General features: G+C 45.6%; 1 protein-coding gene across 2 annotated transcripts in view; it reads right to left on the bottom strand.

Annotated features, from left to right (window-relative positions):
- The window catches only part of ZHX2 (zinc fingers and homeoboxes 2), a 180417-nt gene that overhangs the window by 20006 nt on the left and 142656 nt on the right, over positions 1–17755 (bottom strand). The gene's annotated exons all lie outside the window — the stretch shown is intronic.

Raw genomic sequence — 17755 nt, 5'->3', positions numbered from 1 at the left:
TAGAAATAAAAGCACTGGGTCCAAGGATGTCGACATTTTAAATTCTCTTGACTCTTATTGCCAAGTTTTTGCTCCATTTGGCCTTTTCTCCGGCAGTGAATGAGTGCCTGAATCACCACTGAGATTACATGAAGTATTACCACTAAAAGCCCTGCCAGTTAGATATGGGAAAACTGTTTTAATATGCTTTGGTGCTTCTCTTGATTGCTAATAGGGATGAACAGTTTTCAAAGATTCACCTGCCATTTGTATTTTGTGAATTGTGGATTTATGCCATTATTGTATTGTGATGCCCAGTGGTTTATTAATTTACAAGTGTTACCGCCATATTAAAAATATTAGTACTTTTCTGTGTTTGTTGCAAATTTCCCCCGTCTGTCATTTACCTTTTAGTTTTGCTTATGGTTATTTTTCATGTTTTACAGGTAGAGAATTTTTAATTTTTAGCTGGCAAATTTATCCATCTTTTTCACAGTGATTTTAGAAAGTGGTTCCCTGCTTTGATAGCTGAGACCTATTATTCTATGTTTTCTTAGAGTGTTTTGGCTTTATTTTTTACATTTAACTCATCCGGACTTGAACTGATCTTGGGGTAAGCTATGAGATACAATTCTAACCATTTTTCTAGAAAGTTATCAATTATCTTAGTAGCATGTATAGTGTTTTGTTTTTTTTTTCTCACTAATTTGTGAAACCACCCTGGTCATACATTAAATTTTTATAGGGTATTTCTTGATTATATCTGCTCTGTATCTCATCTAGCTATTGAGGCTTCCACTTATGCTTCACTTAAATTTTTTTTCCCCATAGATTAGAGAATGTTTCAGTATCAGGTAGAGTTCCTCTTTATCGTTCTTCATTTGTCAAACAATTCTGGGTTTTTTCTGATCACCTATTAACATAAATCAGTTCTCATAAATCAGAATCATCTGCAAAATAAAATTGTTAGAATGTTGATTGGAATTTCATTAAACAAATATTAATTTAGGAGTGCAGGAGCAATCTGGGGCTTCCCAGGTGGCTTAGTGGTAAAGAATCCACCTGCCAATGCAGGAGATGAGGATTTGGTCCCTGGGTCACGGAGATCCCCTGGAGAAGGAAATGGCAACCCACTCCAGTATTCTTGCCTGGAGAATTCATGGACAGAGGAGCCTGGCGAGCTAGAGTTCATGGGGTGGAAAAGAGTTGGACATGACTTACTGACTAAACAAGAACAATTTGCTTATAAGGAGGTAGGATATGTTACTAGAACCCCACCAGGGGAAGTGATGGGATGGACCATGCTGAGTGTCTGAAGGCATGGACTTCTGTAGAGGAGAGCCTTTCGTTGCGTGTCTACCGGAGTGGGGAGATGGGTTCTGAAACAGGGATAGCCGACATCCAGGGAGAAGGGATGCAGATGGCATATCCCCTTCTGTCCCTCTCCCTGGCCTGGGTTCGAGTCCCACTTAAGAGAGGTCTCAAGGTAGAATTAATGGACTTACTTTCAAGAATAACCCTCTGGAGCGTGGGGGCCCACTTATCTGCTTAGGGGGTCAGGTGACAAACCTGAGCAGGACCCGGGAGGGGGCACCCTCCACCCCCGCAGGTGAACCCAGAACCCTGGCCACTCTAAGGCATTTTCCTGCTGAGCAATTTCCTCAGCAGTAGGTATGGGTCCCACAAGGCACTGCTGAGGACGGGACATGGACACAGCAGAGCAGGGAGGAAGTATGTCTTTTTGCTGACTATACCCAAACTGACATGTTCAGCTGAACATCAGACTCTTATTTGAAAATTCATTTAATTATTTGGCTGTGCCAAGACTTAGTTGTGGCATGCTGACCTTTAGTTGAGGCATGTGGGGTCTAGTTCTCTGACCAGGGATCGAACCCAGGGCCCCCTACATTGGTAGTGCTGAGTCTTAGCCACTGGACCACCAGGGACGTCCCTGAACATCAGGTTCTTGATTTTCCCCTTCAAACATGGGCTCCCTCTTTCTCAAGTTCTTCATCTCCACCAATGGCTCTATCATGGCACACTTGGGCCAAAATGCTCTTCACCCCACCCTCAAATTAATCTACCAGCAATCCTGTTGACTGTCTTCAAAATAAACCAGTACCAGACCACTTCCACCTCTCCCTGCCTTGCGTAAGCCATGTCCATCTCCCGTCTGGAAACCTCCCACGGGCCTCCTGCTTCTTTCCTCTCTGGAGCAGCAGAGAATTTTTTTCAGCTTCTTGATGGGCTTTATTTATGGTTTGAAATTCATTTTGGTACTGAAAAGGGCTTAAATGTTTTTTTAATCTGCAAAGTTCTTTTTAATTGAAGTATAGTTACGGTATAATATTATATAAATTACAGGTGTACAACACAGTGACTCACAATTATTAAAGGTTATGCTCCGTTTATAGTTATTATAGCTATATTCTCCACATTGTACAATATATTCTTGTAGCTTATTTTATGCTTAATAGTTTGTACCTCCTAATTTCTTACTCCTATCTCGCCTCTCTCCCTTCCCTCTCCCACTGGTAACTACTAATTTGTTCTCTGTGAGTCTACTTCTTTTTTGGTATTTTCACTGATTTGCTGTATATTTTAGATTCCATACATAATTGATATTATACAGTGTTTTTCTTTTTGTCTCTGACTTATTTCACTTTAGCATAATACCTTCCAAGTCTTCCATGGGGCTGCAAAAGGCAAAATTTCATTATTTTTATGGGTGAGTAATATTACATTGTGTGTGTGTGTGTGTGTGTGTGTGTGTGTAGCACATCTTTATCCATTCATCTGTTGCTTCTATATCTGGGCTACTGGAAATAATGCTGCTATGAACATTGGGATGCATGTACCTTTTCAAATTAGTGTTTTGCTTTTTTAAAGAAATATACTCAGGAGTGGAATTGCTGGGTCAATGGTAGTTCTATTTTCAGTTTTCGAGAAACATCCATACTATTTTCAACAGTGGCTATATCAATTAACATTCCCACCAACAGTGTATGAGGGTTCCCTTTTCTTCACATCCTTGCCAACATTTGTTATTTGTGTTCTTTTTGATGAGAGTCATGCAGAAGATTTTAAGATAGTACTTTTTAATATTCAAAATTTACTTATATAAATAAGTAAAGAGGAAGAAGCAGGAGAGAGTGTCTATCCATTTTCTCCTAATATAGCAGTTACTGGCTACATGTGGCTCTTTAAATTCATATTAATTAAAATTAAATAAAATTTAAACTCCAGTTTTCATTTGCACACATCAAGTGCTCAGTAACCACACCTGGCTGGTGGCTATTGTATTAAGCAGTGCGGGACACTGCCCTTATTGAGGGACCTTCTACTGGGCGGTACTGTTCTAGAATATAAGCTCCACAAAGGCAGGAACTCATCACTGTGGTTTCCTTGGAGCCTAGACCTGTATTTGGTCTGCGGTATGCTCTCCACAAAGATTGGTTAAAGTAACTGCAAGACGGCTGCCTGAGGGAACTGCTACTGATGCCGAGGCATGAAGTACGGGAAAGTCTCTCATGGGTGCTCATAATGAGTGTGTGTGCGCACGGCCATGCCTGCACTTGCATGTAGGTGCATGCACGTTGCTTGTGTTTGTGTGCATGCCCATGTGTCTGTGCATGTGTGAAGGTGTGTTGAGTGTACACCAGGGTTCATGTGATGGAGGAACTCTGTATGGGAAAAGAGGTACCCAGTTCTGCAGGGGTATCACTGATACAGCAGAATGCGGCCAAATTTGCACCCAATAGCCAAGAGGCTTGGGTCTTTGAATTATGAATTTTAAAAGAGAGGGAGCAAAAGGAGACTTTTCTGCTGCAAAACAAAGAAATGAAGCAGAAATAGGTTCAGGGGAGAGAAGAGACTTTTTTTCACAGAAACTCCTTTATCTAGAATTATTTAAATCTGTTGACAAGTGAGGCCAAGAAATGAGCCAAATAGTGGTGAAATATCCTAAAAGCTTTTTGATGTTCTAAAAACTGTGGTTCAGAATAGACAATATCTTTTAAAATGTATTTGGCAACCGGGGATCCAAACCACAGCAGATTAAAAAGAAGGAAAGATGAAGAAAGGAAAGAGAAGGGTGGGGAGGGCTCCTAAAACAGTGAGTCTTTGAAGCGTTCCTCTCCCAGGGTCCTCCCCGTGGAGCTGCAAGAACCACTGTGCTTGAAGAGTAATCCGGGCACAAGGGGGAGAGTGTCTGCAGAGCGGTAGAGAGTTGGCGTCTGTCTTTCTGAAAGTCTGTGAGCCACCAGTGAGAGGTCAGGACTAGTGCCATGAGGCCTGCCACTCGCCGGCACGAGGGCTGCATGTTTCTGGCCAGGTTTTCAGGTTCGGGTCTACACTGGCCTAAGTTAGCAAAAAAGACAGAATGCGTGCAGGCATGCATGCGTATTTATTTTTTTAAGGACAGATGGGGTGCTGTGTTCCCCCAACCCCTGTGAACCCAAAGTGGAGAAGTTATGACTTTCAGCCAACCTGTTATCCTCTTCCTCACTATCTGGTCCCCCATTCTCCACCCATTTGCCTTATGAGTCTGTGTGAATGCCCACTGGCTTTCATCTCTGGGGACTGTCTTCCAACTCTGCCTTCTGTGCTGTCAGCAAGTCTCTTAGGTTGGGTTGTGTCTTACTCCCCACTGGATACTGTGTTATTGTATCAAGTGTTCTTATCAGGTCTGCCTTCAGTGTCTTTTATGCTTTATTTTATTCATTTGAAGTTGCAGTTATTAACTACAGGACAGAAACAAAATAACAATCTATAGACTATATGTAAGCTATAAAAACTGTAGCTACAATGAACACTGTGTATCATCACCCAATACAGGGAAAAAAAAGATTACAAATACCTTTGAAGTTCCCTCTTTGCCCTTATCACTTCCCATCCCCCTCCCTTCCTTCCTAGGGGTGAAAACTATCCTGAATTTTATGTTTATCATTCTCCAGCATTTGTTTACAATTTCTCTACATGCTTGTGTCTTTATTTTTTAAAACTTTTGGCTGCACCTTGCAGCATGTGGGACCTTAGTTCCTTGAGCAGGGATCGAACCTGTGCTCCCTGCACTGGAAGGCAGAATCTCAACCACTGGTCTGCCAGCAAGGCCCAGCTTGTGTCTTTAAATTGTAATATATGGCTAACACTTTCATCAGTAATGCATGAGCTTAGTGAGGAATAATTTACATATCCTATAAATCCACCTATTGTGATGGTATGGTTCAATGATTTTGGGGGGTAAATTTGTAAAGTTGTGTAGCCATCACCACTCTCATTTTAGAATATTTCCCGCTCTCCAAAAAAGATTCCTAGGGACCTTTTGCTGTCATTAAAAAAAAAAAAAAACACTCTAGTGGGTATGAAATGTATCTCACTGTGGTTTTAATTTGCATTTCCTAATGAATATTGATATTAAGCATTTTTCATGTCAGTGACTATTCATCTGTCTTTTGTGCAATGTGTTTTCAAGTCTTTGGCCCATTTTTAAAGTTGCGTTACTTGTCTTTTTGTTATTGATTAGTAGGATTCCTTAGAGATTCTGTACATAAGTCCCTGGTTAGAGATATGTATCATGGGTGGGATGATCTGAGAGAATAGCATTGAAACATGTCTATTATCATATGTGAAACAGATTGCCAGTCCAGGTTCGATGCATGAGACAGGGTACTCAGGGCTGGTGCACTGGGATGACTCTGAGGGATGGGATGGGGAGGGAGGTGGGAGGGGGGTTCAGGATGGGGAACACATGTATACCCATGGCTGATTCATGTCAATGTATGGCAAAAACCATTACAATATTGTAAAGTAATTTCCAATTAAAATAAATTAATTTTTTTAAAAAAGGAAAGAATTCCACAATGTCCAAAGAGCAAATCTCTCAAACTGTCTTTCAAAGATCCTTAAAATGTAGTGTGGCAGAGGAAGGTGGCGGGGGGGTGTTCAGAAAGGTAGGGAACACATGTATACCCGTGGCCAAATGATGGCACAACCATCACAATATTGTAATTATTCTCCAATTAAAATAATTTTTAAAATGTAAAAAAAAAAAAAAGGACTGCTGAGAGAAGTTAAAAGTGAACGTCGCTCAGTCATGTCCGACTTTGCAACCCCATGGACTATACAGTTCATGGAATTCTCCAGGCCAGAATACTGGAGTGGGTAGCTGTTCTCTTCTCCAGGGGATCTTCCCAAACTCGGGACTGAATCTAGGTCTCTCGTGTTGCAAGCAGATTCTTTACCAGCTGAGCCACCAGGGAGGGATATTAAAGATCTAAATAAATGTAGAGATATGCAGTGTTCATGACTGGACAATTTGATGCTATTAAGATATCCATTCTCTGCAAATTGATCTATAGCTCACAATCCTAAATTCCAAGAAGAGTTTTGAAGAAACTGATGAGTTGATTGTAAAACTTATATGACAATTCAAGGTCCCTAGAAGAATCAAAATAGTACTGAAAAAGAGCAAAGTTGGGGGCTATAAACTAATTTCAAGACTTTCTATTAAGCAACAGTAATCAATTCAGTATGGTTTTGGTACAAGAATAAACTATTAGGTGGATAGAGCAGAATAGGACATCCAAAAAAAAAAAAAATCCACATTTATGGTCAGTTCATTTTTGAACAAGTCAATTCCATAGGAGAAAGTCTTCTTTTTAATGGTGAGAGCATAACTGAATATCCGTATGAAAAAGAAAAGAATTCAACTCCTACCTCTCTGTATATGCAAAAAATGAGTTAACAATAGATCAGAGACCTAAATATAGTGCTAGAACCGTGAAGCTTCCAGAGGAATCACAAGATGACATCTTTGAGACTTGGGTAGACAAAATGTGAGACAATAAAAAATATATACTTGTAAGTGTTTGCTTCCTGCTCAGAGTTCCTAAATTCCTGGGAATTTCCTGGGCCATAGGAACGTCTTTTGTTCTAACGAGGTGACTCTTGACGGACTGCTGGATGGGGGCTAGTCACCCGAAAGACAAAGCCACGATCAGAAGCGTAGAACTTTCGGTCCAATCCTCACTCTCTGGAGAGAGTCTGGAAATTGAGTCAGCGACTGGTCATGCTATGGCACCCCACTCCAGTACTCTTGCCTGGAAAACCCCATGGGCGGAGGAGCCTGGTGGGCTGCAGTCCATGGGGTCACTAGGAGTCGGACACAACTGAGCGACTTCATTTTCACTTTTCACTTTCATGCATTGGAGAAGGAAATGGCAACCCACTCCAGTGTTCTTGCCTGGAGAAGCCCAGGGACGGGGGAGCCTGGTGGGCTGCCGTCTCTGGGGTCGCATAGAGTTGGACACGACTGAAGCGACTTAGAAGCAGCAGCATGCTTACTTGATGAAGCCTTTATAAGGATCCCCAAAGTACAAGATCCTGGGAGTTTTCTGGGTTGATGAACATGTGGAGGTGCCAGAGGAGTGATGCTGGAGGGAACATGGAAGCTTGCGCCCCTTCCCACATGCCCTGCTCTGTGTATCTCTTCCATCTGGCTGTTCCTGAGTTGTTGTTGTTGTTGTTGTTGTTTTTAATAACAAACCAGTAATCTAGTAAGTAAACTGTTTTCCTGAACTGCTCTAGCAAATTAATTCATTAAAATTAATTAAAAAGGAGGTCATGGAAACTTCCAGTTGATAGAGTCATAAGAAGCACAGGGGACAACCTGGACTTCCGACTGGCATCTGAAGTTGGGCAGGGAAGTCCTGGAGGACTGAATCCTTACCTCTGTAGAACCTGGCATTATCTCCAGGTAGACAGTGTCAGAACTGAGTTAAATTATAGGACACCAACTGATGTCACAGAGAATTACTTGGCAGGGGTGGAGGTGGGAGGTGGCTCACACATTTGTTAACCAGAAGTGTCAGAAGTAGTCTTTGGTGTGAGCATCATAAGAGAAAAATTAACAAGTCAAATGAACCAAAATTTCTGCTTAGCATGTGTATTTAAAATGCACATTAAAACGCCAACACAGTCCCTTCCATGGTGGGTGGTGAGTATGACAACAGATTGGCTCCACGCCATGGGCCTTGCTCTGGACCAGCTTCCCAGCGGATCCGAACTGGGCGCAGGCATGTTGCGGACCAACATGCAAACACTCCAAAGCAGCACTGAGTGGTCCCGGGGTCGGCAGGGGCAGCCTCAGAGGCAACTGCTGCCCTTGGAGGGGTGACCCCAGCAGATTAAAACACCTTTAAGATCCTGGAGCCCAGAAGGAGAGGACAGGTGAGAAGTGGCCTTCCTCTGTGACTCTTCTCCATTGTGCCTCTTTCTGTCTTGAATCCCACCCCTCATACGACCGCTAAGAGCATCACACATACCTGTCACATGGAAAGGGAGCCCTGAGACTGAGCACAGACCCCTGCCTCCTTTGTCTGTTTCTGCCATTGACTGGATTTTCTTTTTATCCACCGTGGCGTTTATCACACCCCACAAAGAAACCCAACAGCAAGTGAGAGACGACACCACCTTGAGATAGATAAATGCAAGGAAAATGGCCAACTTGTGTAGACGATTATGAACAACTCACTTCTGGCTGTCTATGCAGGGCTCTCCCTTCACCACTCAGTGCTGCTTCCGTCATCATCTCTCTGTTGCGAGGCGAGTGCAATTTGATTAGAGCCCTGTTTACTGAGTATGGGTTTGGACTAGAACCTTGTGGATACGGAGCATACAATGATGAAGAAACCATGGGTTCTTGTCCTCAGGGAGTTCACAGCTGGTGTAGTAGTCAGCTCAGGCTGCCATGACAAATTACACAGATTTCTGTGGCTCAGACCACAGAAATCTTGGTTCTGGAGGCTGGACGTCCGGGACCAAGGTGTCTGCAGGGTTACTGTCTTCTGAAGCCTCGCCCCTTGGCTGCAAATGGCTCTCTCCTCGCTCACCCTCCCATGGTCTCCCTTCCATGTGCACCTATCTCCTAATCTCCTCTTATGAAGACACCAGTCAGACTGGACTATGGGCCCCGCTGAGTACTTCATTTAAGGTGACTTAAGCGAGCCTGCTGGCTATAGTCCATGGGGTTGCAAAGAATCAGACACGACTAAACACACATACACACTCCCCTTTGAAAAACCTATCTCCAGATATAGCCACATTCTGAGGGTTTGGATTCCAACATATGAATCTGGGGTGGGGAATAATTCAGCTCTTCACAGCTGAGCAGGGCAGTGCCGTCTGAACACCCCTCGATGGCACACACTGATTTATGTATGCAGTCGTTGCATCCTGCCCAAGAGCCTGTGTCAGACACTTGTGGGTGCCAAGGATGCAGGGGCGAGCAGACAGGAGTCTCTGCTCTTGAGGTGCTCACGTTCATGAAATGAGCGAGCAGAAGCTGACGCTGAAAAGCATGATGGAGGAAAGTCAGGCAGCGAAGACGGTGCGGGTGGGGAGGTGTGTGATTTTTAAATTTTACTTTGTTGAAGTAGAGTTGATTTACAATGTTACTTTATATGTATATATATACATTCTTTTTGGCATTCTTTTCCACTACGGTTTGTCACAGGATGTTGACTATAATTCTGTGCTATGTTGTGTATCTCTGTGCGACACAGTAAGACCTTGTTGTTTATCCATTCTATATAACAATTGGCATCTGCTAATCCCATACTGGGCTTCCCTGGTGGCCTGGAAGCGTCTGCCTGGAATGCGGGAGACCTGGTTTGATCCCTGGGTCGGGAAGATCCCCTGGAGAAGGAAATGGGAACCCACTCCAGTACCCTTGCCTGGAGAATCCCATGGACAGAGGAGCCTGGCGAGCTAGAGTCCATGGGGCGGAAAAGAGTCAGACATGACTGAGCGACTTCACTTTCACTTTCAGTCCCATACTAATGCACTCCTCCCTTAACCCCCTCCCCCTTGGCACAAGCCAGTCTGCTCTCTATGTCCCCGATTATGTTTTTGTCTCATAGATAGGTTCATTTGTGCCATATTTTAGATTTCACATATAAGTGATACCGTGCGGTATGCGTCTTTCTCTTTTGACTTACATCACTTACTATGACACTCTCTAGGTCCGTCCATGTTGCTCAAATGGCATTATTTCTTTTTTTGCATGGCTGGGTAGAAATCTGTTGTATGTAGGCACCACATCTTTATTCATCTGTTGGTGGACATTTACATTGTTTCCATGTCTTGGTGTTATACATAGTGCTGCTGTGAACACCGGGGTGCATATATCTTTTCAAAGTATAGTTTTCTTCAGCTATACGCCCAGTAGTGGGATTGCTGGATTATAGGGTAACTGTATTTTTAGTTTTGTGAGGAATCACCATACTTTTCATAGTGGCTGCACTAGTATAGGAGGGTTCCTGTTTTTTTATACCCTCTCCAATATTTGTTATTTGTAGACTTTTTGATGATGGTTATTCTGACTGGTGTGAAGTGATAATCTCGTTGTAGTTTTGATTCGCGTTTCTAATTAATGATGTTGAGCATCTTTTCATGTGCCTTCTGTCCATCTGCATGTCTTTTTTGAAGAAATGTCTATATAGGTTTTCTTCCCATTTTTTGATTAGTTTTGTTTTCTTGATATTTAGTTGTATGAGTTGTTCGTATATTTTAGAAATTAAGCCCTTGTCGGTGGCATCATTTGGAAATGTTTTCTCCCATTCTGCAGGTATCTTTTCATTTTACAGTTTCTTTTGCTGTGCAAAAATTTACAAGCTTGATTAGGTCCCATTTGTTTAGTTTTGCTTTGATTTCTGTTGCCTTGGGAGTCTGAGGCAGGGCTCCAAAGGCAGAGTTGGATCCTGTAGGGCACAGAGAAGGGGAATGATTCTGATCAGAGGAACAGAATACTCCCAGGCAGAGGATGCAGTCAGAAGAAGGAAACATCAGAGGAATGAAAAGGACTGAAACTAAGGGGCAGGTGTGATGGCAGCCCCGAGGCACCTGATAAGTCAGCTTGGGCCAGATTGTGAATGGCACGCTGCCATTGAACACCATGCTGAAGAGGCGGGGTTTCATTCTGCTGGTGAAGCAGTGGTGAGGCCTTTTAGGCAGGATCATGGAAGCAGCAGGGGCTGGGAGGTAAGTTTGAGGGGTGGGAATGGCAGGGAAAAATGGCACATTAATGAGGGTAAGAACCCCCAAGCTAAGCATCAGGCATCACCTTTACTAGCCCCAAATTCAACAGTCAGAGTAAAGGCTGCTAAGAGACACCCGTTCCGCCAGCCTTTAAGCTTGTTCCTTAAGTAGATGTTGAGGGCTCCTTACTTTCTGTCTGGACTTTCTCCCACTCAGTTTGGACTTCTCCACCGAGGAGTAGCTGGATGATTTGGGTTTAAATATGGCAAAATGGATTCTCCCTTAATAATTCTCTCGATAACAATGATGGTGAACATTCACTGAAGGCTGAGTATGAGCTGAGTGCTATGTGTTTCATTTCTCTGGAACCCTGTGTGGACACTGAAGCTCAGAGAAGTTAAGGAGCGTGGCCATAATCACACCGCCTAGAGCAGCAGAGTTGGGATACAGCTCTTTACGTGCAGACAAATAACCGGTGATCTTGTTGAAATACAGATTCGGGAAGGCCGGGGCGGGACTGACGCTGCGTTGCCAGCAAGCTCCCAGGCGAGGACGACACTGCATGTGTGGACACCTCGAGGAAGGCTTTGTCAGCCTCTCCAGGTGAGTACCTGCCCACTGTCACCCACTCGGCCTCCCTCCTCCCCATCACCCTGCTCACTTCCAGACACGGGGCACTAGCATTTCCTGACCTTTCCCTACGAGTGACCTGGGGCCCTCAGGGGAGGAAAAACGGGTCATACTGTCAGATCAGTCCCTGGAAACTCTTTGCAAAGTGGCTGGCATGCAGCCTAGCTGTCAGATGAGGGAAATGTCCAGGCCTTGAGCTCCCTAGGGAGATACTGGGGCAGGTGAAGAGTCAGGCCACAGAGGTCCCCTGGGGCCAGGGTCTCCAGCCCGAGGCGAGTGGAGGAGCCTGGGCCTTTCGGGGAGGACACATGTTCCACTCTCAAGGAATCACACCTTCGGGCTCTGGCAGGACGCGACTTCTTATTTCAGAGCTTTCACCAGGGCTGTCAGAGGGAATTACAGGACTGTCTCCGAGCTTTCAAAGGAAGCATCTTGTCAGGACATCAAAACCCAGACGGATGCTTTTAGCTTTGCTGGGTCTTCTGACAGAGCTGTGAGTAGGTACCACTGCAGTTCATCAAGGGTAAATCTTTTGTGTCTGTGTATGTGATTGTTCCTTTATGTCTTAAAGTCACAACATTCTCCTTGCCGCACCGCACCCCAGGAGAGGGAATTCTGATGTGAAGGTATGTTGTGGTGGTGATGGTGGTGGGGGTGGGGCGGGGTGTGGGTGGAGAAAGGAGTGGGATGCCCAGATCTTGGGTTTTGCTCTAAGCTCCCAGCTCTCTCCTCATCTGTCTCCATCCTTGCCTCCATTTGTCTCATCTGTTAAATGGGAGAGGCTTTTGAAATGTCACTGGTGACCCTGAGTTAATTCCTGACCTTTATTGATTTATCTCCAGCTTATCTTTAAATCTAAACTTGAATTTTGGGGGTGAGCCTATGGGGTGGCTCCCAAACCATCAGATGCCATCTGGGGTGCTTTTTCCAGAGCCCCAGTCCAGACTTATTGAACTCAAGCATCCAGGAGCAGGCCCAAGAATCTGCATTTCTAGCAATCAGCCAGGTTTGATGGCCTCAGCAAGAAGCCATCAGTGGCCTCTCCTGCTTCAGAAGCAGTTGGGCCCAAGCCAGCCCTGCACTGTGAAGATGGGAAATGTTCCTTGCTGTGTTCTGTGCTGGACTAGAGTGAATTAGCAAGCTCCCCTGGGAAATGACAGTTCAGAGGACGATGCAGAAATAGAGGAAGAATTGTAGAAAGTAACGATGCTGGAAGAGACAAGGACACTGGGCACTGGATAACGGAGTGTAAGACATCCTTAGGAACGACAGCGTGTGTAGTAGCAGAGTTGTGGCTGGAGAGGTGAGTTTTAAGAAGCTACTTCCCGTTATCTGTGTTTCTGCTTAACTTTTATTGTTCAGTTTCTTTTTTTTTTTTAAAGGGTTTGCTGATCTGGTTAAGGGTAGGTGGATAACGTAGTAACAAGATGCCATTTACATGTAAAATCTTTATTATTCCCACAACATCAATAGATGGTAATGCTCTCCATTTCACAGATGAGGAAACTGAGGCTCAGAGAGGTTAGCTTGCTGGTTGAGGAGGGTGGAGCCCAGATCACCCTTGGCTCTGCACTCACTGCTGGGTCCCAGTAACACACAGCTGCTAAAGGTTAGCTATTCCATTTCGTGACACTGGGTCTATAAATGAGGTTTCTCACAAGTTTTGAGTGGATCTTCCCTACAGCGGGTGTTTAAAGGAGTAAGATTTTTAATTGAATTGTATTGTCTTTCTCAACTCACTACACTGAGACACTCTCTTACTAGGTGGAAGAAGGGCTTGCGTGGTCTCCTGCAGCCAAAATATTTCAGTGGATGAAATGAAGCTCATGAAATGACACGGTGACATTAGAGGAGACCCACTGTGTTTAGGGCGGTAAGGTCATAGGCAGAATGACGTGAGCGTCCCCATGTGTTCAGGTGATGCTGAGAGGAGGCTGCTGTCCTGCTAGGAGTGGCAGGAGTGGGGACTCGAGGTGGGGGAGTGAGTGCTCAGAGACAAAGAAGCCAGAGAAGGCAGATTCGTGTCAGCCCATGTGAGCCTGAGGCCCAGACTTCACTTTTACTCAAAGCGATGAATTTCCAAGCTCAGATGCCCTTGGCTCTTCACTAGGTGAGGAGGTGGCCTCCAGCTGCCTTGCTCCCACTCAGTCCTCGCCACGAGTGCCCACCTGGTGAGGGGAAGGGGCCACAGGCTGGAACCAGGCTTTTGATTTGAATCCTGGTTCTGCCTCTTACTCGCAGGAGTCTGCCCTGCTCTGGCCACAGCCAGGATGCCCACCGTCCAAGGCCCCAGACCCACAGGCGGCCTGGAGAATGCCAACTGCACCACGCTCATTTCCCTTGGCCAGCTTCAGTTCTGCAGCTGTGAAATGGGTGAACTTCCACCTCCACCGCAGACTGGACTGAAAGAGACCCTTTAACGCTGACTCCGTCTGGTTACCTAGAAGGGTGCCTTTAACCAGTGAGCTAGCTTTAGTCGCTTCCATCAGTGATGAGGGACTTGGCAGAGTGAGGTTCACAGGTGCCATTCTGCCCCTGCCCCTCCCTCGGTGCCCCCTCCGAGCATTCTTTCCCCCACAGCCCCTCCCAGCTGCCAACCCCCGTGTCAGGGGTTGTGTGTTTACACCAGCTCATCTCACCTGAGTCATGCTGCTCTGACATCTTTTTACTCATCTTTTTTTCATGCCCATAGAAATTTCTATGGCAACTGTGCCAGTGTTTTTAATTCTCCCAACTTTGCCTGTGTGAGAAGATTTTGCTTTCTATCTTGCTAAGATCATGATCACTTTCTTCCCCTTCTCCACACTCATCTCTCTTCTCTCTACCTTGGAGTGGGTAGCGGGTCTCCCTGTTATAGGGTAACACCTTCAGCTGACCTCCAGGCCTGCCCCTCTGCTCCCCGGGGACCCCAGCCTAGCACTCATTGGCTCCCTCCACTCTTAACCCCCTTCCCTTTGGGTTATGATCAACTCAGCTTGCCATTTCCCTAAAAAAGTAGACAAAGCAAGACAAATGTGATAAGCAACATCAAAGTTCCCAAAGGGGCTCAATTCCACCATCATCTGCCCAGTATTATGATAACTCTTGCTTCCTGGGGCAGAGAGACTCCCCAGTGCAAGAGACTGGCTTTCTGGGTCTGGGGCCACCACTCATTGGTGTGTGAGTCTGGACAAGTCACACCTGTCCTCTGAAGCCTCAGCCTTTCTATCTAATCTGGGGATGAAAACGGTATCCACGTCAAAGGGTGCCGAGGGTACCCAGTGAGAGTGAGCAGTCGGAGAAGGGGGCAATACAGGATGAGATGGCTTGACGGCATCACCGACTCAATGGACATGAGTTTGAGCAAACTCCAGGAGACAGTGAAGGACAGGGAAGCCTGGTGTGCTGTAGTCCATGGGGTCAGAAAGTCAGACACAACTGAGTGACTGAATAACAACAAAGTCTGTGCACAGAGTTTGTCTCTGTGTCCCCAGTATGATGAATTCTGAGCTTGCCACTCGGGGAAGATACCTATTGTTAATATCATGTAACTATCAAAAATGTCTCAAAGGAAGTTTGAGATGACTGAAGCTTGTCCCTTCTGTTACTGCCCTGTTCATCCCTCACCTCTGCACATTCTGTCCTCCTTGCTCTGTCAACGCTTTTCTTTTTAAACACCAAATATACCCCACGTCACTGACTCTGTGGGGCAAACCGCCTTCCTCAAATTGCCTCCTTTTGGCTCTCCCGGGTGGTGCCCTTGGATCTCCGCCCAGCAGCTCCTGCTTTGCTGCTTGTTCCACCCTCCACTGTCACCTCCATGCCCTGGGATCCTCCTCATCCCTCTCCTCTCCGTCCTCTTTGGTGTGACCTCATCCATCCTGGAGCTGCACACTCACCCTTGCAGACAGACATCTGGGAAACCAGCCTTTCTAGCCTCACTCTTCGCTGCAGAGCCTCAGACCTCCCTTTGCCAACTCTGGCTGACAGCGAGGATGAAAACCCAGACTTGGAACCAAAGGCCAGAGTGGCCACTGTCCCCTGAAACTTGATTTTTTAAAAAAGCTAAGATGATTCATGAAAACCAAGAAAAATAATACATGAATTAAAAAAAGTGGATGACCCAGTCCCACTCGGTTGGAAACAGACTACTCAGTTATCTCCATTTGGAAGGTGGATCTGAAGGGGAAGTTTGGGAGAGGCTGGACTGGATGGTCTTAGAACCTCTTCCAAGTGTGGGTTCTATGCATCTCTGATCATCACCTGGAGTCTCACGGGTGCTTCAGGATTGAACTCATCTAGCGCCAAGCTCCTCACCTGTCTCCCAAATCTGATCTTTTTGTAATGCTCCTCATTCCAAATAAAAGCATCATGATCTCAGTCATTCGAGTTAGAAACCCAGATTCCTCTTGCGCCTCACTTCCCCTCCCACCCCACAGTTGATTATTGCACCAGGCCCTCCTGACTCTGCCTCCTTAGTGTCAATGGCTTCCCATCCCTCATCCTCTCTCCAGGTGAGTCCTCCTCCTGGCTCCTCCCTGCAGCTGCAACGACTCCCTACATCATGGTCTGACCTTGGCTTCTCCTGGTTGTGCCAGGCATCGCCTGCCTGTCCCGCATGCCTTCCTTACTCCACTGGCCATGGCAGTCCGGTTCTTTCTAGAGAAAGACCTCCACCCGCTCTTGGCCCCTGTGGATCCTCCAGTGGCGGGCATGTGCCTTGGTCCTGACCACTCACTGCATCACGTTCTTCAGTGAGAGTGAGTGATTAAGGGGTGGGCTCACGACCCAAGTGGAGCTGGTCAGAACCAGCTGAGTTGAGATGCAGTCATGACTGCATCCCTCTGCACGCTGGCACACCTGGATCTGACTCACGCAGGGACCTTCCCACAAGGCAGCTTGCTGACACCACTCTGATGGGACTTTATCTGGCACCTATAACAGAAAAGTTCCCAACAGACGCAGTTTCAGGCCTACCTCCTAACTGCCACCATTTCTTTCTTTCTTTCTTTTTATTAATATTTATTTGGCTGTGTTGGATCTTAGTTGTGTTATGTGGGATCTTTCATTATGGCGTGTGAGCTCAGTAGTTGAGGTGTGTGGGTTTAGTTGCCTTGCAGTGGGCAGGATCTTAGTTCTCTGACCAGGGATAAAACCCATGTCCCCCTGCACTGCAAGGCAGATTCTTAACCACTGGGCCACCAGGGTGAGTCCCCACTGTTTCCTTCTAAGACAGCAATCCTGGGACTTCCTTGGCAGTCCAGTGGTTAAGACTTCGCCTTCCAACACAGGGGGTATGGGTTTGATCCCTGGTCAGGGATCTAAGACCCTACATGCCTTGTGGCCAAAAAGCCAAAACATAAAACAGAAGCAATATTGTAACGAATTCAATAAAGATTAAAAAAAATAAAGCAGCAGTCCTTAGCCTTTCCCTGCCATGGCTGACATGCTAGGTGGCATGACCATTTGCAACGCGCTCCCATTCTTGCCACATCATTCGCTGTCCCTTAAGAAAGAATCTCAGGATGTTAGCGGGAGTGACGTTCATATAGTGCTAACCTTGAATCCTCGCTAATCACATCACATCCTGAACTTCAATATTTATTTTTAGAAACAGATTTCTGGCTGCTGCCTACGTCACAATTGATGCCATGACTGAATGTCATGTTTCTAACCCTGAATCCGACCATGTCGTCCTCACCTCCAAACCTCCCTGGGAGTATTCAGAGCTGGTTGTGAGAGGTGCTTTCTGCCACCCAATCCTACCTCAATGCCCCATTCCTTCCTACAGTAGTCCTGGTATTTTAAAAGGAAAATACAGCAGAAGACTGATTTTTTGGAAGCAGAAACATGGAACCTCAGAAGAGAAAACACAGCTCAAGCATTCATTCATTCATTCCTCCCTGAGTGCCTCCCCATGCCAGACACTGCTTTGATACTCAGGAAATAAGACATAAGATTCCTGCTTTCAAGGTGCCCATGATCTAGGGAGAGAATATCAGAAAATAAATAGAAAACAAAGAACTTATAGATAGTGGTAAGTTGCCTGGATTGGAAAGATCCTCTGGAGGAGGGCATGGCAACCCACTCCAGTATTCTTGCCTAGAGAATCTCCATGGATATAGGAGAC

This window comes from Capra hircus, chromosome 14 (assembly GCF_001704415.2).
Source record: "Capra hircus breed San Clemente chromosome 14, ASM170441v1, whole genome shotgun sequence".
In the NCBI taxonomy this organism is placed as follows: domain Eukaryota; kingdom Metazoa; phylum Chordata; class Mammalia; order Artiodactyla; family Bovidae; genus Capra; species Capra hircus.
This window is presented reverse-complemented; position numbering and strand designations above follow the sequence as displayed.